A 22694-nucleotide genomic window follows, 5' to 3' on the forward strand; every position below is an offset into this window, starting at 1 on the left:
CTTGCCCAAGGTCACATAGCTTGTAAATGTTAAGTGTCTGAGGCTGGATTTAAACTTAGGTCCTCCTGACTCCAGGGCCAGTGCTCTATTCACTGTGTCACCTAGCTGCCCCAGTTTCTAACCTTCTTTGTCAGATGTCTCTAAATAACAATGGTTCGAATTCCATAAAAGTAGCAGTAAGAGTCACATCTCTACAGCACTTGAAGATTTGCTGAGTACTTTTTAACAACCCCATAGAATAGGTAGTGCAATTATACCCCAGTTTTACAAATGAGGAAACTGAGGCTCAGAAAGGTTACATTGACTTTCCATGCTCACACGGCTAGTCCTAGGGGACTTCAATAATCTTTCTGAGGTTCCTTCAGATACCCCAACTTCTCAATTCCTCCATCTCCTCCAATCTCATGACCCCCTCCTGTGTTCTACCTCAGCCACATGCATGCAATGATGGTTATAATCAAAATCTTACTGTTACCCACAAGGGTTCTACTTCCTTGATTAAAAAACAAAAAAACTCTGGCAAGCCTCAAAGTGTGGTCTCCAAGATCCTTTCAAGGGGTCTGTGAAGTCAAAACTATTTTTATGATAATACTAAAATGTTTTAATTCCTAATACAATATATATCAATAGATATTACCCACATAATAAGCAAAATCTTTTTAGGGTCCTCAAGTTTTGAGAGTATAAAGGGGCTCTGAGTCCAAAAGTTTGAGAACTACTATTCTATCTGATCATAATCTCCTTTCATTTCATCTTCCTCTGTGCCTCACTTTTCCTAAGTCTTTTCTCTATTCACACAATCCCTTTAATTGAAGCCTCATTCACTCCTTGTTCGGACTATTTCAACTGCCTTCTAATTGGTCTCTTTGACTCTGGTGTTTTCCCACTCCAGTCCATCTTCCACACTGATTTTTCTTAAGTGGTTTTCTATGGCCCCTGGGATAAAATACAAATGCCTTTATTTGGCTTTTAAAGTTCTTCACAGTGTGGCCCCAACTTAGCTTCTTATATATTACTCCCCTTCACAAACTCTTTGATGCAGCCAAATTGGACTTTTCTCTGTTCCTTATACACATCACTCTATTTCCCCTCTCCGGTCTTTATTCTGGCTATCCCACATATCTTGACTATAATTTTCTCCTCACTTTTACTTCATGGCTCAAGTAACACTTTACAGAGTTTCCCAAAGTGAGCAATACTGCCCACTGAAGGGCGCTGGAACGAACCGGGGGGGGGGGGGGGGGGCGTACCTTCACGTGTAATTGGGAGGCAATGGATAAAAATAAAGGGATAGGGTAAGATTATGCACAAGAAAAGAAGAGAAGAAAATTTAGAAAAACTATACATGTTTGATCTGTTGTATAACAGTTAAAGTCATAGTGATTACATCATTTGCCAAATAAACACACAAAATGCAAGTTATAACCCATCAGTGGTCAAATCTGCCAACAGGTCTTAATAAGCAACTGTTGACAGTCACACATTGTTGGGAAGTCCAGCATCCACAAGTGGGTGTAATAACTTGTTTAAAATACAATACTATACAGGTACATGATGCAATACTGCATCATCAAAATTTCAATGTAGGGAAAAAAACCCACAAATTTATAATAAATTATTAAATTTAAGATGTCATTTAAAATATTTTATATATTTTTGAAATGATGCAATTTTTTTTAATTGAAGGGTTAAAGAAAGTAGATTTCCAGGGGAGCACTGAGTAATTATTTTTAAAGGGGGTGGTAGGCCAAATAAGTTTGGGAACCTCTGTCTACATGAAACCTTTCCTAATCCCCACCCCCAGATGCTAGTTCCATCTCTCCCTAACTACCAAGTATTTATTGTGTATTTAGTTATCTCTCCCATTAGAATGTGAACTCTTCAAGAGCAAGGGTTGTTTCATATTTTTTTTTTTGTATTTGATCTTCAGTGTCTAGCACATAGTACGCACTTAATAATTGCTCGTTGATTCAACAATATTCGAGCCCTGGCTTTTGGCTCAGTCTAGTGTTCTATTTACTATGCCACACTGCCCCTTACAATGGCACTGCCAACTGTGAGAGTTTGGGAGCTGTCCAGTGGACCTATAAGCAGAACTTATAGATCAAGGCTAAAGAGGGAAACAGACTTAAAGTAAGATCCAATCCTTAGGATTTCTGGGAAGCCCCACATGAAAGGGCCCTTCCTGCTTTACTTTGTTGTAGACATTTCATGACTTTACCAAGCAAAAAGCTGTCACACAAGGAACCCTAGAACTCAGACTGTCACCCAAAAATGCCTTTAGAGAGAAATGATCTAGTTGAAATTAGTCATATTACAGCTGAAGAAACTGAGGCCTGGGGGGAAGGGGTGAGCAAGAAACAGGGGAGGAGGCCTAAGAAAAGCTCAGGAGAGAGTGGCTGATGGGGATGGGGGATGCGTCTTCTCTCTCAAGCATGGGACCATTCATCCCAATGACTGGAACTGTCAGTTGCCTCACTGTCACTCATCCATTTAACCTTGGGGGAAAAACACATTTGTGGCAGATAACAGGCATCAGGGTGGAGCAGGCTGAGCAAGCCCTTCCCGAAGCTGCTCGGCCTGATGGATGGGCGACACAGGCCTTCTCTGACCTGTGCGTGTACGTTATCTGCTCTACCACGGGAGGCTTTTCATCATGCCGACAGCTACAGCATAACACACCTGCGGTGTCTGCGTCAGTGGAGAGCTCTGTTGGGGAAACAGGAGACTCAACCCAGGGAAAAAGGACAGGGTCCCTGTGGGTAGTGGTTTTACCAATGATTCAGGCTCAAGCTGCAAGGTTTTAACACTAGGTCCTATAAGCCAGTTGATTGGAGTGTAAAGAGCATCGGAGAAAGAAATCGGAGATAGAGGTTCTAACCCTGGCTCTGCCATTTAACTCCCTGAGTGACCTTGGGAAAAGTCAGTTACTTCCTGGATCTCACTTTCTTCATCTGTAAAACAATGTGCTTGAACTATATGGTCTTTAGGGACTCTTCTCTCTGGACATTTCATTTAGTCAGTCAATAGTCAACACGCATTTCTAAAGCTCTTACTATGCCAATTGAAGGGGAAAAAAGGATGGTAAAAATGCAGTTCCTATCCTCAAGGAGCTCACATTCTGATGGGGTAGACAACAGACAGTTCTGTACAAACAGATAAATACAATATAAATGGAAAGCGATCCCAGAGGCTGGCATTTGTAAGAATGAAGGGATTGGTGGGAGAGGCTTCTTGCAGAAAGGGAGATTTGAGATGAAATCTTGAAGGATTCCAGAGAGGCCAGAAGATAGAAGTGAGAAGGGACAACCTAGGAGATCACCAGTGAAAATACATAAAATAGTGAGGAGATTAAGTATCCTGTGGTGTCCAGTAGTGTTGGATTTTTAGAGTATGATGTGAGAAGACTGGAAATGTAGGAAGCAGTCTGACCATGGAGACCTTTAAAAGTTAAACAGATTTTATGTTTCATCCCATAAGTAATAGGTAACCATTAGAGTTATTGAGTAGAAGGGTGACATGGTCAGACCTGTACTTTAGGAAGATCACTTTGGCAGCTCAGTGGAGTGGAAAAAGACTTAAGGTAGCTGGAAGCCAACAATAAGTCTATTATGATAGTCAAGACATGAGGTAACTTGAATCTGTATCAAGGTGAGTGAAGGGAAGGGAAAAGAAGAGATGTTGTGAAGGTAAAAGCAACAAGACTTGGCAACAGATTGGATATGTGAAGTAAGTATAAGAAAGAAATTAAGGATGACACTCAGATTGGGAGCCCAAATGGCTGAGGAGATGGAGGTATCCTCTATAGTAATAAAGAAATTGGGAAAGGGAAGGGCTTGGGAGGAAAGATAATGAGTTCCATTTTGGACGTGTTATATTTGAGATGCCTACAGGACAATGTCCAAGAGGCATTTATTTGTTGGTGTTCACATCACTGCCTTGATTGGTGAAGAAAGAACAGAGATCAGGACTGTGTGTATACACACATATATACATGTGCGTATTATATATATTATAGACCTGGGAATTATCTGTATAGATATGATCATTAAACCCATGGGAGCTGATGGAATTACCAAGTGAGATAGTATAGAAGACAAAAGGGCTGAGGACAGAGCCCTGGCTAACAACATGGTTAATGAACATGACAAGAATGAAGAATCAGGGGTGACTAGGTGGTGCAGTGAATAGAGCACTAGCCCTGGAGCCAGGAGGACCTGAGTTCAAATCCGGCCTCGGACACTTAACACAAAAAACTAGCTGTGTGACCCTGGGCAAGTCACTTAACCCCAATTGCCCTCCAAAAAGCAAAAAAAGAAAAGAATCAGCAAAGGAAACTAAGAGTGAACAGTCTAACAGGTAGGAGGAGAACAAGAAAACAGCAGTATCACAAAAAATTAGAGAGAAGAGAATATCTAGAAAAGGTAATCAAAAGTGTCAAATGCTACAGAGAGGTCAAGAAAGATAAGGATTAAATATGTCTTGTATGACTTTGTATGCATGTTGGATATTGTTTAATAGATACTATTTCTCCGGCTTTCTCAATAGGTGGGGGAGGGTGAGAATTTGGAACTGAAAATAAAAATTAAATAAAATTTATAAAAAGAAGGATGAAGATTGAATAAAGGCCATTAGATTTGGCAATTAAGAGATCACTGATGACTTTGAAGAAAACAAATCCATTCAAATGATGAGGTCAGAAGCCAGAGTGCAGAGGATTTAGAATTAAGTGAGAGGACAAGTGGAAATACCAATTATAGACATATTTCTTAAGGAGTTTAGCCAAGAAGGGGAGGAGACATATAGGATAATAGCTAGCAAGGGTGGTAGGATCAAGTGAAGGATGTTTAATGATGGGAGGAGACATAGTTGTGTTTGTAGACAGCAAGGAAGGAGTCAGTAGATTGGGAAAGAGTGAAGGTTAGAGAAAGCGGGAGTGATAGAGGGGGCAATCTGCTGGAGAAGATAGGAAAGGATGGGATCAAGGATGCACATAGAAGAGTTAGCTTTGATTAGGAAAAGGGCAACCTATTCATGAGAGATAAGGGTAAAGGAAGACATAGTGAGAGAAAGACATCAGAGTGATGTGAGATGACAAGGAGGAGAGAAGAAAGAGATATTGGTGAATGATATTTTACATGAAATATGAGGCAAGATCCTCAGCTGAGAGGTTGAGTGGGCACTGTGGGAAGTTTGAAGAATAATTAGAGATTTGGAATGGATATGGAAAAAAGTTGTATTTATTTTATGTAAGGCCAAAGGGCATCACTAAGACCAGTGGTATACTCTGTTTATGGGCAGCTAGATGGTACAGTGAATAGAGTGCTGGGCTTGGAGTCTAGAGAACCTGAATTCAAATCTGGTCTCAGATACTTACTAGCTGTGTGACCCTAGGCAAGTCATTTAAACCTGTTTGCCTCAGTTTCCTCATCTGTAAAATGAGCTGGACACAGAAATGGCAAACCCCTCCATTGTCTTTGCCAAGGAAACCCCAAATGGCATCATGAAGAGTCAGACATGGCAACAACAACAATAACAACATATCCTGTTTAGACTTAAGCAAAATTGAAGGACAGGAGGCAGAGTCAATGAAATGCAAGAAGTAGACTCTTCCAGGTGTAAATGAAGTGTTGTACAACTTGGAAGGGGTCTGAGGCTTTGACTAGCTAAACTACATCTGAAAAAGTCAGAAGAAACAGTGAACTTTATCTTTGGGCACAGATTGACTCACTGACATTATCAGTAGCTATTAATTTACATGAGATCTTTCAGGGGAATGAAATGGTTGCCATAAGGTGGGTTTAGTTTTCTATATATTTAAGATATCAATAAGAGATCTAACCAGAGATAGCCACAAGGTCGTGGGAATAAAGTAACAATGAGTGGATTTTTCTATGGAATTTTAAGGTCTGCAATGAGTTTTATGTCATTTATGTCATTTTATGTCAATATGTCATTTGGCCTTCACAAGCAACACTGAGGTGGGTACTACAGTTATTAGCCCTGTTTTACAGATGAGAAACTGAAGATTAGAAAGATAAAGGGACTTTCACAGTTAGTAAGCACGGGAGGTAAAATTTGAACCCAAGTATCTCCTGACCATGTCCAACTAACTTTCCACTATACCACTCTGTCTCTATGGTTCAATTGAATAACAATATCAGCTATCTTTGATAAGTACTAAATGAGGGTACAGAGAGTACCCTATAGAAGGCTATGGAAACTCAGAGGAGGAAGAGAGCAAGAGAGACAGACAGACAGAGACAGAGAGAAGAGATCAGAGAGAGACAGAGACGGAGAGAGAGAGAAGAGAGGAGAGAGAGAGAGAGAGAGAGAGAGAGAGAGAGAGAGAGAGAGAGAGAATGAGAGAGAGATGAACACCAATGAGATGAGATGATCAAAGCAGACTTCTGAAAGGAAGTACATTTGAGCTGGGTCTTGAAGGATGGATAAGATTCTATTAGAAATGGGAGCAGTGGGTGAACATGATTCCAGGTAACTGCAAGCAAAGGACATATTTGGGGAACACAAATCATCTAGCCTGGCTGGAGCAGTAGTAACCTAGATGGGGGAAGGAGAAAAGAGAATTATGGAAGGGTAGGTTGGAAGGAGGGTTGAAAGATCCTAGAATGCCAACTAAAGGACTTAGCATTTAGGATCCTAGGATTTCAGTGAAAGTTTAATCACTAGGAGGTAGAGATTAACCATCAGTTATACTCTCTTTCTTATCAGGATAGAGGAAAAGACCTCATGTGGGTGAAAGCAACGGGGAACATAATAAATGTTGAGCTGCCTAAATTCTTGACTACTTAGCTACTTTGTTTAAACATTGCTCCTTGATCTACCTAACATACACCTTTTAGCAACATTGATTAGTCAGATGCTCATTCAAATGTGTGAAGACTTGGTCTAAGTCATGGAAACAAAGTGACACATTGCATGTATAATAAGAATAATCAGACCTGTCTTTAAATCCTATCTCAGCCCCTGGCAACCTTGGGGAAGACATTCAACCTCCCTCTCAGTTTTCTCACCTATAAAATTAGGGTGTTGGAGTGGATAGCCTCTGAGGGGAAAGAGGAAAGGAAATAAGTATTTATTAAAGCCCTGCTAGGTGCCAGGCACTGTGCCAACACTTTATAGATATTATCTCATTTGATTTCTCTGAGGCCCTTCCAGCCCTAGCTCCATGACCCTATGATTCTATGATTAGGAGGAATCTCCGAGGTTATCTAGGTCAGTCTGCTCTTTTATAGATGGGAAAATTGAGGCCCAAAGAGACAGGAAGCGATTTGCCCAAGGTCACACACTGAGTGAGTAGGAGAACTGGAATTTACTCCTGCAAGCTGAAAAGATCCTCCTCCCCAAGCTTTTGCTAACCTCCAGTCCCCTACAGCCCCCACCTCCAGTCACCTTCTCAGCTGCCCAGGCTCGGCTTCCTCAGAGCAGCCCGGCATTGAGGGCACAGACTGGAAAATAAATGAGTCTGTTTATGAAGCCCATAATGTCTCCTGCAAAACAAGGCGCTCAGCGGAGCAGCGCCGCCTCTAATGGGATATTATTTATGTCATTCTCCTCCAGGCACCCGAGTCATTACCGCCTAGGATGGGTTCTCTGTCACCCTGCTCTCTACTCTGCTCCCTCGCTGATGGGCCCCAATGTCAGGCTGAAGGATGTGCATCAACGCCCCCACCCCCAACCTAGTCTCCCCAGCCATGAGCCTGCTCATCCCTCATTCACCCTGCGGAAAGAAAGGGCCTGGGGGGCTAGGACATAGCAAAAACTCATTGAATCCCACAGCCCCGCCCCTCCCCATGGGGCTAGTGTAAAGGCACAGGAGGGGGAAATCACATAGCAGCTGCCATTTACCCTTGACCCTCCCAAAGGAGTAAGAATTTCGCCAGGTCTGTGGTCCATTGAAGAACAAAACCTTTTCCTATCCATACTCTCACAATAGCCCCTGTTGGGTAGGGAGCACAAATATGACTGTCCCATTTTATATGTAAAACACATATGTCCTCCAGAAGAGGGCACCTCGGGTTCAAGGTACTCTGTGGGTCCACATCTACTCAAAACCATAGCTCACAAGCCCCCAGTGAAGAGTTCATTCTTTTTTTTTTTTTTTTAAGCAATTGGGGTTAAGCAACTTGCTCAAGGTTACACGGCCAGTTATTTCTGGGTGTGGTGCTAAGTGTCTGAGCCCAGGATTTGATCTCCAGTCATCCTGACACTGGAGCCAGTGTTCTTACTCACTGTGCTACCTGGCCGCCCCTTGAAGGGCTCATTCTTACCACTGAGTCAAAGGACACAACTCAGTCCATCAATAAACATTTATTAAGAGCCTACTATGTACCAGGCAATGTGCTAAGGTCTGGGGATACAAAAAGAGACAAAAGACAGTCCCTGCTCTCAAGGAAGGAGATAACCAGCAAACAAATACATACAAACAACCTACATACAGGTCAAATAAGAAATAACAAAGAGAGAGAAGGCATTATAATTAAGAAGGGTTGGGAAATTCTTCCTGTGGAAGGTAGGATTTTAATTGGGACTTAAAGGAAGAGAACAGGTAGAGATGAGAAACTCAAAATGGAAGGCATACTACTAACAAAATATTATTAATAAATAAAAATAAGCATAGCAAATATAACAAAACAGCACAGTAAGAAAAGTAGCAGTACACACTCCTTGGAATATATAGAAAATGAGAAGAATGAACACATTTAGAGAATGCATGTGGTCAAAGCATAGAAGGAGAGGGTCACATACATGCTGGGACATGTTTGCAAAGCTCACTGGTGCAGGTTCAACTCATACCACTGATGCTACAGGCCCAAAGATGGCTTCTGGTGATGTCTTTGCATTTCTCCTGCTGGTCTCTGGTAGCTGCTGCCTAATAATGCTCCATTGGTCCCTGCTGGTTACTGCCAGGCCAGGCTCTACTGGACACAAGGCTATTGAGTTTCTCTCTGTTTTCAGCTTTTGGTTTTAGCTGGAGTCCACTGAGATACTGTCTCTTCCTTCATAAGATGTATGGGCTTGGTCATCTCAATTTTGGAACTCCTAGCACTTCCCTCCCCAGCTACCATCTCTGAAATGACCTGTATTTGTCTATGTTTTTATACATGTTTCCTTCCAAGAGAATATAAGATCCTTGATGAAAGCAACTGTTTTGTTTTTGTTTTTGTGTCCTCAGCAGCTAGGAAAGTGTCTAATACATAGTAGGCACTTAATGCTTGTTAAATAAAGCCCAGGGCTTATACCCTTTTAGAAAGGCAAAGCTCTAATACTCAGTTGTTAGACTAGGGAAAAATGCTTAGTGACTTTTCCTCCCATAGGAAGGGAGGAATACTGAGGTGAGGCCCTATTTCCTTCCCATGCTCTTGGATGGGACAGTCAGATGCTATTTGGTCCTACCTTTGATTTACAGGGCTGTTGTCCTGGTTTTCAACCCTTCCTGGTCAGAGATTTAGCAGGAAGTTTGCATTTGCTTCCCTAATGTGGACCTTCTCCCAAGGTCTACAGGTGTCTAGTCATCTTTTGGAAAAGTCCTGGGCTTATAATTCTTTCTCTTTGGATTTCTTGATCTTTTTTGATCAGGTGCCCTTTTTAGGTTCATGTTACAGAAAGTGTGGGAGAGCTAGACTCCTCAATGACCTTTCACATTGCCATCTTAACCAGAAGTAAGGTCTTGCCTGTTCTCCAAAAAAAAAAAATTCACTTGACCTGACATCATCTCAAGTTTTTGTCCTTTATTTCTTCTGCCTTTCACAACCTAACTCCTTGAAAGAGAAGTCTACATTAACTTTTGGCTCCTTACAATCTGTCAAAACAATCTCTCAACTGCTAAATCAAATTACCTTTTCTTGTTCTTTATTTTCCTTGATTTTTTTTTTTGTAGCTTTTTACCATTTCCCAAAGGACCTTGGCAGAAATAGGTATTTCCTCTCCAAAAAAAGATTCTTCACCCCAGGACCTATGCATTTCAGCACAGAACAGACTGAACTAAAGTCTATCAGCATGAGTCTATTTTTTAACTTCCATTTTGTGCTCACTCAAAGCAGAATCTCTGCCAAAAATCTCACTCTGACTCAGGGTTAGAAATTCCTTATGGCTGTCTTCTCAATATCTGATTGCTAAACAGCTCCCAGAAAGCTTCAGTTTAGAGGGCACCCTTCTGATAAACTGCCAGGGGTTTTCTGGGTCCATTAGTAAGTTAGACAAAATGCTTTTTGTCTCCTGTGCAAATGAATGGGAGGTGGAATGCACAAGGACAAACATTAAGCACAGGAAGTATATTCATTGTCTTCCACTAGTCTCATCCTATGCCTGCTTTTTTTTTGGGGGGGGTATGTGTCATCTGTAACTAGACACCCAATATACAAATGAAAAAACTCAGGCACAAAAAGAGGAATGGAACTGTCCAAGATTACAGATCTCATAAGCGTCAAGAGGACCTGGACCTAGTTCGTCAAATTCCAAATATGGGGTCCTTTTCACTATCCCAGAAAACCAAGACAGGAAGACAAGCTTAGAGAATTCTCAAGGCATAAAAGGTTACTCCCAAGCCCCACCTTAACTCTCTAGAGATCCTATCTCTCCTAGGGTAGGCTTATGGTCAGTTTTACCTTTTTGTCCAGCCCTACTCCTTTGCCTCTCTATTTTATAAGGGGAAAGTTGTCCCTCCTCACTGTTATTCTCCCATCACCCCATAATCATTGAAGTAATGAGGTCTTTAAAGTGAAATATCCTAATCCTTTTTTTCTTCTAAAAAAAAACTTGCTTCAATGAAAAGAGCTCTGGATTACAAATCAGATTAAAGTTTGATTTCTGACTGCCACTCAGTGGCTGACAGTTTCCTCATCTACAAAATGGGACTACTAAACTCCAGTAAATTGCTGTGGAGGCTCTGCTCCAGTGGACTCAGCAAACATTTGTTCTGTACCTTCCATGTGGGAAGCACTAGAGTCAATCAGTGCAAAGGACAGATATAAACACAGACCTTGCTCTCAGGGAGCTTACGATCTAATGAAAGACATGCACACATATAACTATGGTCTTAAAAAGTGAGATAAATGCAAAGGAGACACCAGAAAAGTCCTGTGAGGAATATAAAGAGCAAGAGATAATTTGTTTCTGGAGAGAATCAAAGCAAGATTTCTTCATATTGAATTCAACATCTACTAGGCTTCTATTACATTGTAAGGCCTTGTGATTCATGGGCCTTGAAGGAAGAAAGTGACTTTAAGAGATGGAGATTGGGGTTGGAGGAGGAAGAGAATTCATTTCAGTCAAGGAGAAGATTATGAGGAAAGGCTTAGGACAGGATGAAAAGCAGGGAGCTGTCCAGTTTGGCTGGAATTTACAATACTAGAGAAGAGTAGCATATAATAAGGCTAGAGAGGTCGCTTGGAGCAAGACTGAAGAAGGTCTTGAGTACCTCATTGAGGAATTTATACTTTATACTTTTTAAATATAGTTTATTCTTTGTGCAATGGGCAAAAAAGGAGTCCAATGCTCCAAGTCCTACAGCATTGAGCCAAAATACACATGTGCCACTGGAAATGGCCCAGGGTCCTATAGATTAGGTTGTGCATTGGAAAGATTATTTGAGTGATGTGTGAAAGATAGATTTGAGAGGGGAGAGACTAGAGAAAAAGAACCCTGATATAAGATTATTATAATAGTCAAGATTCAAAGAAAATGAGGATCAAAATTAGATTTGTTTCTAATCAAGAGTCAGATTTACTCAAGAAGCCTCAATTAGGAACATAACCCCCAGGGTATTCCCTGGTATTAACCAGGACCTATTAGGTTAGGTCTAAAATTGGGTCCTTGGTCTTCTTCAGGATCTAAGGAGATAACTCTGGATGTCTCAGTATATGTCCCTTGGTATGAATTTTGGCTGCCAAGAACCCTTTTGGCTACATCACATGAACATCTGCTGAGGGTTAGGGAGAAGAGGAAGTTCTGGAACCCACCTGAGGAACTGGTTTCCAAGAGAAGAAGCTCTCAATTCAGAGTTGTTGAGACAAAGGTGAGATGAAGTAGTTTAGGGAAGGAAGGAAGAGGATCAGGGTCAGCTGATCAGGATCAGCCATACACTGGGCTGCTATCAGGAAGAACTGTTCTCAAGATGGTGGAAACCAGCTGAACTTTCCCAACATTCCCCTTCAGACAACTTTAAAATAATGCCTCAAATAAAATTTTGGAGCAACAGAGTCAACGAAAGGTCAGAGGAGATATTTTTCCAGCCTAAGACAACTTAGAAGGGGTCTGCAACTTCACGGTGGACACAGGCCCAGAGCTAGGCAGGAGTCCCAGCAGTGGACTGTAACAATAGCAACATCAACTTCAGGAGCTCTCAGTCCAGAGACAGTAAAGGGGTTGGACAACTGGTCAACAAGAGATTATAGGGGACCCTTTGCTGGCACTGGATATAGCTGGTGCATATTGGCAACTCTATTGACCATATGCAGTTCTGGGTTGCAGTTTCAGGGTAGAAAGGAATGCTTATGATCAGTCACAAAGTAATAGGGGCCATGGTCACAGTTCTAGGTCAAAGAGGAGCACTAGTAACTGCAGGTGCTGGAGATCAGGGACCCTTCCTCAGTAAAGACCAGGATGCAACCCAGGAGAGTAGTGACCACACCTTTTCTAGGATAACACCACCTTGAAAGCACCAAAAACTTGCAGACTTCCAGAACTATTTCTGAAAATGGCATCTCAGAAAAACCTGAAGTTTGGCACAGTGCCTCCCTACTCCCAGGTAAGCACAGCCCAACTCTAACAGAAAGGTCAAAGTGAAGAAATAGGACAGGAAAATGAGCAAAAGCCAAAAGAGGAAGAGGAAGAAGAAGAAGAAGAAGAAGAAGAAGAAGAAGAAGAAGAAGAAGAAGAAGAAGAAGAAGAAGAAGAAGAAGAAGAAGAAGAAGAAGAAGAAAGAGAAAGAGAAGGAGAAGGAAAAGGAGAAGGAGAAGTTGATCATTAAAAGCTACTAGAGTGGTGGCAGGGAATTTGAAGACTTGTACTTAGAAGACAACAATGGGAAAACAGCTACAAGGCCTCAAAGAAAAATGCTAATTGGACCCAAGCTCAGCAAGAATTCCTAGAAGAGTTGAAAAAGAGATAATAATGGTAGAGGAGAAATTGGGAAAATAAATGAGACTGATGTAAGAAAATTATGAAAAGAGAATTAACAGCTTGGTAAAAGACGTACAAAAAATACAGAAGAAAATAACACCTTAAAAAACAGAATTAGCCTAATGGTAAAAGAGGCATAAAAATTCACTGAAGAAAAGAACTTTAAAAGCAGAATAGATCAAATGAAAAAAGAGGTACAAAAGCTCACTGAAGAAAATAAAAAACTAGAATTTGGTAAGTAGGAGCTAATGACTCTATTAGACATCAAGAAACAATTTTAAAAAGTCAAAAGAACAAAAAATAGAAGATAATGTGAAATATATCACTGGAAAAACATTGAGATTGAAGAGAGATAATGTAAGAATTATCAGACTACCTGAAAACCATGACAAAAAAAGTCTAGACATCATATTTCAGAAAATTATAAACAGAAACTGCATCAATATCTTAAATCCAAAAGGTAAAATAGAAATTGAAAGAATTCGTCGATCACCTCTTGAAAGAGTTTCTAAAATGAAAACTCAAAAAAAAATAATACAGCCAAATTCCAGAAATTCCAGGTCAAGGAGAAAATATTGCAAGTAGTTAGAAAGAAACAATTCAAATATTATGGAGTTATAGTCAGGTTCACAAAAGATTTAGTAGCTTCTAGCTTCCACATTAAGGGAATAGAGGGCTTGGAATAGGATATTCTGTAAGGCAAAGGAGCTAGGATTACAAGCAAGAATCACCTACCTAGCAAAACTGAGAATAATCCTGAAGGGGGAAACATGGATATTTAATGAAATGGGGGACTTCCAAGAATTCCTGATGAAAAGACCAGAGCTGAATAAAAAATATGACATTCAAACACAAGACTCAAGAGAAGCATAAAAAGATAAACATGAAGGGTGGCTAGGTGGCACAGTGAATAGAGCCCCAGCCCTGGAGTCAGGAGGACCTGAGTTCAAATCCAGCCTCAGACACTTAACACTTATTAGCTGTGTGACCTTGGGCAAGTCACTTAACCCCAATTGCCCTGCCTTCCCCCTCTAAAAGGAAAAAAAAAAGATAAACATGAAAGAGTAATCATAAGGGACCCAGTAAAGTTAAACTGTTCATATTCCTATATGGGAATATGATACATGTAACTATGTAGACTTGTATCATTATTAAGGTAGTTAGAAGGAGTCTACATAGATAGAGGGCATTGGTATAAGTTGATTGTGTTTGGATAATCTCCAAAACAAAAAAAAATAGGGGTGAGAAAGATGGATACACTGGGAGAAGGGGAAAGGGAAAGATAGAATGGGGAAATTTTTCTCATATAAAAGAGGCACACAAGGAAGAGCTTTTATAATGGAAGAGAAATGGGAGAGGTGGACAATGCGTGAACCTTCCTCTCATCGGAATTAATTCAAAGAGGGAAGAATAATATACACACTCCATTGGATATAGAAATCTATCTTACCCAATAGGGAAATAGGAGGGGAAGGGAAGAGATATGAGGTGGATGATAAAAGGGAGGACAGATTAAGGTAGGCAGTGGTCAGAATCAAAGCAGATTTTTGAGGAGGGACAGCATAAAGAAAGAGAGAGAAGGACAAACCAAAGAAATAAGACAGAGGGAAATACACAGTAACCATTACTGTGAATGTGAATGGGATGAGTTCACTCATATAACAGAGATGGACAGCATAATGGATTAGAAATTAGAATCCAATGCAATATTGTGTATAGAAGATACATTTGAAACAGAAAAACACACAGAATTAAAATAAAAGATTGAAGTAGAATCTATTATGCTTCAGATGAAGTAAAAAAGGCAAGGGTAGCAATCATGATCTCAGACAAAGCAAAAGCAAAAATAGACCCAATTAAAAGAGATACTGATGGAAACTACATTTTGATAAAAAGTATGAGAGATAATGAAGTAAGATTTAAAAATGTTATAGCAAGTTTCTCTGATAAAGACCTCATTTCTCAAATATATAGAGAATTAAGTCAAATGTATAAAAATAAGAGTCATTCCCCAATTGATAAATTGTCAAAGGATACAACCAGGCAATTTTCAAAAGAAAAAATTAAAGCTATCTATAGTTACATGAAAAAATGCTCTAAATCACTATTGATTAGAGAAAGACAAATTAAAATAACTCTGAGGTACCACCTCATACCTATCTGAAATAACAAATGCTGGAGGGGATGAGGGAAAAATAGGTACATTAGTGAGCTGGTGATGGAACAGTGAACTGGTCCAACTATTCTGGAAAACAATCTGAGATTATGCCCAAAAGGCTTTAAAACTGTGCATAATCTTTGGTCCAGCAATACTCTACTAGGTTTGTACCCCAAAGAGACTAAAGAAAAAAGAAAAGGACTTATATCTACAAAAATATTTATAGCAGCTCTTTTTGTAGTGGCAAAAAATTGGAAATTGAGGAGATGTTCATCAATTGGGGAATAGTTGAACAAGTTATGACAGATGATTGTGATTGTTATAAGAAATAATGAGAGGAGGTGGTTTCAGAAAAACATGACAAGATCTATAGGAACTGATACAAAGTGAAGTGAGCAGAACTAGGAGAGAACTATCCACAATAACAGCAATGTTGTAATGATGATCAACTTTGAAAGACTTAGCTACTCCGATCAATCAAATGGTCCAAGACATTTCCAAAGGACTCATGATGAAAAACTGCTATTCACCTCCAGAAAGAGAACTGATGATCTCTTAGTACAAATTGAAATATAATTTTCTCACTTTCTTTCCTTATTTTTTTGCTTTGTTTTGTGATATGGCTAATATGAAAATATATTTTGCATGATTTCACATTTATTTAATTGATATCATATTGTTTGCCTTCTCAGTGAATAAGGGGAGAGGTGGGAGGGAGGAAGAGAATTGAGAACTCAAAATTTAAAAAGAAAAGAAAGTTAAATATTTTTTTAAAAACAAAGCAACTAGTCTTCCAGGGAAAGGGATGATGTATAGGATCATATATTTAGACTTAGAAGGGACTTTAGAGACTATCTAGACTCATCCCATAGTTTACAGATGAGGAAAGTACAAAGAAGTTAAGTGACTTCAACAATAACATGTAAAAGATATTCAGCAAAGATACAAGGTTGGTTCAGTGGGGGTACAGTGCCTCTCGACTAAACCAGTGGTGCATCTGGTCAGAAGGGTATGTTAACTCAAATGGCAGTAGAAAGTCTATCAAACCTGAAGAGCTTCAGTGACTTGTATGGCAAGCTGTTATGCCTTAGGTGACCAAGAAGCTATGACAAAGGTTCAAGCCTTAGTCTCCTGTTCCCATTAAGTTTCAAGAATGGTTTCATTGCCTTTTTTTAAGCAATTGGGGTTAAGTAACTTGCTCAAGTTTACACAGCCAGCTATTTTTTATATGGGTGCCAAGTATCTGAGGCTGGAACCGATCCTAGGTTTCCCGACGCCAAGGCTGGCACTCTTACTCACTGCGCCACCTGGCCACCCTTATCATTGCCTTTTTAATGTAAAACTAATCTATGTGTCAGGTATTTTCAGGGACCTTCTAATCTTAGACCAGGCATGGTGTATTTCTAAATATGTATTGGATTCTACCTATAATAGGACCTACTAGCTCCATAGGTCTCTACCAAATAAGTAATAGATGTTGTTTTTAATCACAGGGGTGAATGTTGTTAGGGTTATAATATTTAAGATTAGAATGCACCTTACAACATAGGACATCCAAGCTGAAATGGATCTTAGAACATAAATTTCTATGTTAGAGATGGAAGGGTTCTTAGAATATCAAATGTCGAGGTGAAAGGGATCTTAGAAATAACTTTGTCCCACTCTGATTTTATAGATGAGAAAACCGAGGCTTACAGGTTAAATAACTTGCCTAGGACCACACATTCAGGTCTTCTGACTCCAAATACAGTGCTCTTTCTACTATATCATACTATCTTTTACTACACCATATTGTTCATTTCTGGAATTATTCCAGGATTACAAATTGATTTGCCATACACTGGGGCAGGGGTGGGGGTGGGGGATGGTAGCTGGTGAGGAGAGCAAACCATCTGACTGGCCTGATTATATTGCACAATGACCCATAGTGTCAAATTTTCCCATCCCTGGATGGGAGTCAATGTAGCATGGTAGTAAAAGCATGCCCATGCATAAATGCATGCATTTACTCAGAAACACATGCCTTTACAAAAGCAATATTGGAAAAGGGAAGAAGCTTTGCTTGCATTTCAAAGGTCCTTAAATCTATAAGACCTAATCTAGACACCTACTTCCCCAATACAAGATGCCTTTGATGACCTCGTGGCCATCCCCAGCTTAAATTTCTAGGGACCATTTCCAGAAGGTGAGAGAGGTGAAGGCTTCAGCAATCATTAACCCTCATTGTTTCAGGGACACAAATGATCAGAAGACCCCTGAGAGATTTAAACCTAAGGCAGATAATAATGAAGTGAACGAGGATGTCAAGAACAGGTATCTCAGACAAACAGTTGGATTCAATAATCCTAAGGTACCTTCCAACTCTAAAATTTTGTTCTATGTTCTAACATTCTAAGCTCTAAGGTTCCTTTTAGCACTGATATTCTATGCTCTAATATTCTCTTTTAAGGATTCTTTGATCTCTAACAACCTAAGAGCTTGCAAATCTCAGCAATACATAGCAGCAAAGTGTGATGGAAAGCATGGAAGTCAGAGATACCCGTTCTAATCCCAACTCTAATGCTTGTTGTCGTTTAGTCATGTCTTACTTTTTGTGACCACATTTGGGGTTTTCTTGACAAAGATACAGAAGGTGCTTGCCATTTCCTTCTCCAGCTCATGTTATAGATGAGGAACTAAGACTAACAATGTTAAGTGATTTCCCCAGGATCACACAGCTAGTGTCTGAGGCTGGATTTGAACTCATGTCTTCCTGATTCCAGTCCCAGTGCTCTATCCACTGAACCACCTAGCTGCCTAACTCTCATGCTAACTTTCTATAAATCCTTGGACAACTCACCCATTTTGGGCCTCAGTTTGCTCTTTAAAACTGGTGTTGGGGCAGGGGAGTGGTAGGAAATTAACTAAGTGACTTCTGAAGTCCTTCATAGCTTTAAAATTCTAGGATTCTGTGTCTGATGGAAGTATAACTGTAGGACATCTATGGAGTCCAAGCAAAGGGTATAGGAACTTCACAGAGCTCTCTGGGAGGTCGGAGAAGAAGAGTATGAGAATTTGGGCCCACAGGAGAAGGACCTAAGGAGAAAAACCCTGTCATTCCTACAGGCTGGTGGGAGGGGATGCTTTAAATTCCCAAATGATTTATCAGGTGGTGTGATGTAGTAATGGGAATACTGGCTTTGGAATTACAGGACCAAGCTTCAAATCCTGGCTGTTACTAGCTTTATGTCCCTAGAAGAGTTACTTTTCCCCACTGACCCTCAGCTCCCTCTACCACAGGGGTCAGAAACCTGTGGCCTCGAGGCCACATATGGCCTTCTAGGTCCTTGAGTGCAGCCTTTTGGCCAAGCCCAAATTTCACAGAACAAATTCTTTTTTTGAGAGGATTTGTTCTGTGAAGTTTGGATTCAGTCAAAGGCCACATTTGAGGACCTAGAGGTTTCACATTCAGCCTCAAGCCACAGGTTCCCCACCCTTGCAGTCTATTATAAAATAAAGTGTTGGGCTAGATGATCTCTTGGGTCTTCTCTAGCTCTAAATTCTATGACTCCAAAGGAAGAGACATGTGGTTGCATTGGAATCATGGCCTTGTGTTCAACAAGGGCATTAAAGCTGGGCTGCAAGGCTCCCTTTATCCCCATTTTTTGCCTTTCCCTCACTCCTCCTTGTCTTCTTCCAGCTCTAAATCTATGATCCTATACTACTAAACCTACTCTAGGTTCCCATATATTCCCTTGCTCTATCTAAAATAGTTCTCAGGAAAGAATCTCCAAAACTCATTCCAATCAAGTATCAACTACTGAGACTATTTCACTTAATGTGGTACTCCTTAGGGGAATTGGCATTTTCACTGAGATCAGATCTTAAATTAAATAAATGAACCTGTAATATTAGAACTAAAAGCAAGCCAATAGGTAGAGAATGTATTTTAGTGATAGGAACTTTCCTGGTCACCCTGAAATCACAACACATAATCAGTCACCAGTTCTGTATAGCTCTGGCCCTGAGTATAGCTACCCATTTTATTTCCTATGAACCTCTTGCTAGTAATCTTTGACATTGATGAACTTAGTCTTTACAGTGACTTCCCCACTATCCCAATCCTTCTTCCCTCTAGTAGCCTTGGCCTTATTCCTTTTAATTTAATTATTTTCCAGGGACTTTGCCTTCCAGGGGTTCCCATATGTCTTTTCTGTAATTAAGATTAGTCTCCTCTGGCATGTGGGGTAAATTTTAAGTGCCAAAGAAGCCACTTAAAGTCCCTTTCCCATCACAGCCTCCATAGTTCTCTCACTGTCACTGCCTATCACAACTCTCTCCCCCTTTCAATTCCCTTCCCACCCCAGATGTCTTTTGTCACAGTCCTATCCTTATAGCCATCTCCCTAGCACCATCTCCTTCCAGTAATTAGGGTAGGTGTGGCTATCTCTCCTTTGAACCCAGTCCCCCAAGAAGAAGATCAGCAGTTGATACCCTGACCACCTTTGAAGGGTTGACACTCCTAATTCTAGAATACATCCTATGTTGTTCATTTTTTGAACAAAGACTGTTTCTGAGATGGATTTGCTAGTGTATATATTCCTATTCCATATTGCACAGACTTCTCTGCATCTCATTCAAGCCTTCTTACCCACATTGCAGAGTGACCCCAGGGTCCAAGATATCTCTCTGCATCCTGCTCAAGTTGACCTGACCTCAAGTTGATTTCACAAACTCCTAGAACATTAGCCCTGGAAGGGACATTCGAACATAGAATGTCAGAGCTGGAAGGGGGGTCAGCCCCTAGAATAGAGAATGACACAGTTGAAGGTAACCTTAGAATTTAAAACACACATTGCTGTATTGCAGAAGAGGCCCTAGAGACCATCTAGTCCAACTTTGTTATGTGATAGGAAGGAAACTGAAGCCAGAGAGCATGGTCACTTGCCAAAGATCAAGCATCTAGTCAGTGGCAGAAACAAGAATAGAATCTAAGTCTTCTGACTCCAATTCCAAGGTTTTTTCCATTGCAGCCTGCTGTACAAGTGAAACCTTTCCCATTGAATCACAGCATTCAGTTAGCAAGGAACCTGAAATAATTATTACATGCAGCTCCTTGCCTCCATGTAGGACCAAGATAAAGTCAACTCAAAGCAAAAAGATTCTTGTTTAAGAAATTTCCAAAGTAGATATCTTTGTGACTTGCCTTGGTCCCTTGTTATAAAAGTTAACAAAGTCTCCTTGTAAAGCCTTGTAAAGCACTTTGCAAACCTTAAAGTGCTATATAAATTCTTCTACTGCTGCTGATAGTGATGGTGATGATGATGATGACGACGGGAAAAGGACAGAGCTGAAAAACTCTGTTTTTAATGGAAATACCTAGATGGTATAGTGAATACAATGCTGGGCCTGGAGTCAGGAAAATCTGAATTCAAATCCAGCTTCAGTTACTGGCTATGTGACCCTGGGCAAGTAATTTAACTTCTATTAACAGAGGTTAATAGTAACTTGTCACTGTCAGAGGGAATTCCACATGGGGAAAATATCACAATGAAGACAGATGTAACATTTGGGACTCTCAAAAAAAAAAAAAACCAGCCACCCCTATTGCATGAAACAAAAGTGTCTAATAGGAAGTTGGGAGAGGGAGGAAGGAAACTAGCATGATATATTGAGAGAGAGAGAGAGAGAGAGAGAGAGAGAGAGAGAGAGAGAGAGAGAGAGAGAGAGAGAGAGAGAGGATGGACCCAAACTCTGCTCATGAGAAAATTCTTCTTAGGTCTAGCCCAAGTCCTTCCTACTACAAATTTAGTTCTAAATGGCAGAGGAGCATATCAGGGCTCCCAAATAGCAAGGTGAGCTCCTGGCTCTTTCAAATACTGTTGGAGGAGTATCTCTCTGCCCAGGGCCCACTCTTCCTCCCAGATATCTCTGAACCAGGCCCTTTCTTTTATTCCCTCCCCCTTCCCCAGGGGATGGATGATTTGGGAGCTGAAGGCCTCCAAATGGGGAGGTTATATCCTGAAGACAGCGACATCAATCACTGCATTTTCATTATTAAGTAACCTCTTGGTGCGCTGGGCTGAGTCCGCACCTTATCTGAACCCAGCAGCTGGGCCCTAAATTCCAGTCGTGGCACCTGTCTGGAGGAATTCAGCTGCCTGTGTTTAAAATGAGTGTTAGCATCTATCATTTCACCCACACCAAATGGTTTTGTGTCAAGCTTTGGCAGCACTAATCTGTCACTAGGGTATCCACTGCCTGGTTCCATCCCCTCTCTGTCACTGTCAGGGGGATCCCACATGGGGGGAATGTCACAATGAGGACAATTGTAACATTTGGGACTCTTTAAAAAAAAACAGCCACCCCTACTACAAAGGTCTGCTGTCTATTTTCTCCCTCACCGGGCTGTTATGGAAAAACATTTTGTAAACCTTCAAATGCTACAGAAATTTGAGTTATTATTGTCCATATCACTTTGTGTGGTCACTAGGATGAAGTAGTCATTGTCACCACCCGTGATAGAAGTAGAGTTAGAGTTAATAGCACATCACTAATGAATAAATGAATGAATGAATGAAGCATTTATAAAGAACATTCATCAAGCATTTATTATGTGCAAAGTACTATGCAAAACACCAGGGATACAATTTTAAAAAGCAAGGCAGTCCCTGTTCTCTCAAGGAGTTCATATTCTAATGAGGGAGACAGCACATATGGAAGATTTCAGCTGCAAGTCAAATGACAAAGTCCCATGGTCCTTAGGGTATGATGGCAAAGCAGATGTTAATGCTTCTTCTTTAATGTCATTTCCACCAATAAATCTTATCAATCTTTGATATTGAGCCATTTGACAGCACTGAAGACCTTGGGTCTTCTGTAGCTATAACTATAGCACCTGCAGCCGCATTTGCCAGACTGTTATCACAAGGCTTGCATCCTCTTAGTGATGACTAAGGTCACTTAGGGAAGCATTGCTGTTCTCAAGGCTTTTGGTTTCAGGTCTTGGGCTCTCTCCATCAGGAGACATAGTGATCAAGGTATTGGTGGTTTGACTTGCCTGGCATATGTCTCTGTGTCTCCCTCCAGTGTCTCCGTCAGGGTGCCTTGCTTCAACTAGACTGGTTTGCCTGCTCTATATGTAGCTTAGTTGACATCTGGTAGATATGACTGTCCCCTTTTCCACAGTAGCTGCTTCCCTAGATGATTGACCATGAGGTCTGGGCTGGGAAAAGGACTGGTGGACTCTAGAATGCTACCACTCCTGAATTATCCCTGGCACCTTGGATCAATACCTGAGCCCTGACCATGGTACTGAATAGCTATCCTTGCTCCTTTGGTGACGTCTTTGGCTCTCCAGTTCTGTTCATAGCCTTGTAGAAATCAATTCAACCAATAAACATCTACTACCCTC

The sequence above is a fragment of the Petaurus breviceps genome, unplaced genomic scaffold (genome assembly GCF_028583685.1).
Source record: "Petaurus breviceps papuanus isolate PSGF00001 unplaced genomic scaffold, PetGlider_PUasm1.0 90591, whole genome shotgun sequence".
NCBI lineage: Eukaryota > Metazoa > Chordata > Mammalia > Diprotodontia > Petauridae > Petaurus > Petaurus breviceps.